Source organism: Lolium rigidum, chromosome 2, assembly GCF_022539505.1.
Source record: "Lolium rigidum isolate FL_2022 chromosome 2, APGP_CSIRO_Lrig_0.1, whole genome shotgun sequence".
NCBI classification, from domain to species: domain Eukaryota; kingdom Viridiplantae; phylum Streptophyta; class Magnoliopsida; order Poales; family Poaceae; genus Lolium; species Lolium rigidum.
In genome coordinates this window covers 139,517,813-139,518,535 of record NC_061509.1, presented here as the reverse complement: position 1 = coordinate 139,518,535, position 723 = coordinate 139,517,813, and positions in this window count along the sequence as shown.

Genomic DNA, 723 nt, shown 5'->3' with positions numbered 1-723 from the left:
AACATCTTCAAGAGATTTCAGTTTTAACTTTATCAACAGGGGTATTCCAAATAAACTCTCAATAATGCAACTAGCTTCTAATGCAGGAGTACTTAGGAAGTCACCTTTTGCGAGACTATCAAGAACATATCTATTCCAGCTAGAGATTCCAACATAAAAATTCCTGAGTAAAATAATGGTGGAGTGTTTCTTAGTGCATCTATTATGGGCATCGCTAATTCTATACCAAGCATCTCTCAAACATTCTCCCCCTCGTTGCTTAAACGTACGAACTTCAACTTCAGGATTACTCATTTTAGTAGTAGTAAATAAAGCAAACTAGATAAAGTAAATGCAAGTAAACTAATTTTTTTTGTGTTTTTGATATAGCAAACAAGATAGCAAGTAAAGTAAAACTAGCAACTAATTTTTTTGTATTTTGATTTAGTGCAGCAAACAAAGTAGTAAATAAAACTAAGCAAGACAAAAACAAAGTAAAGAGATTGAGAAGTGGAGACTCCCCTTGCAACGTGTCTTGATCTCACTCAGGCAACGGCGCCGTAAATTCAGCTTGATGGCGTGTAACTCACACGTTCGTTGGGAACCCCAAGAGGAAGGTATGATGCGCACAGCAGCAAGATTTCCCTCGAGAAAGAAACCAAGGTTTATCGAACCAGGAGGAGCCAAGAAGCACGTTGAAGGTTGATGGCGGCGGGATGTAGTGCGGCGCAACACCGGGGATTC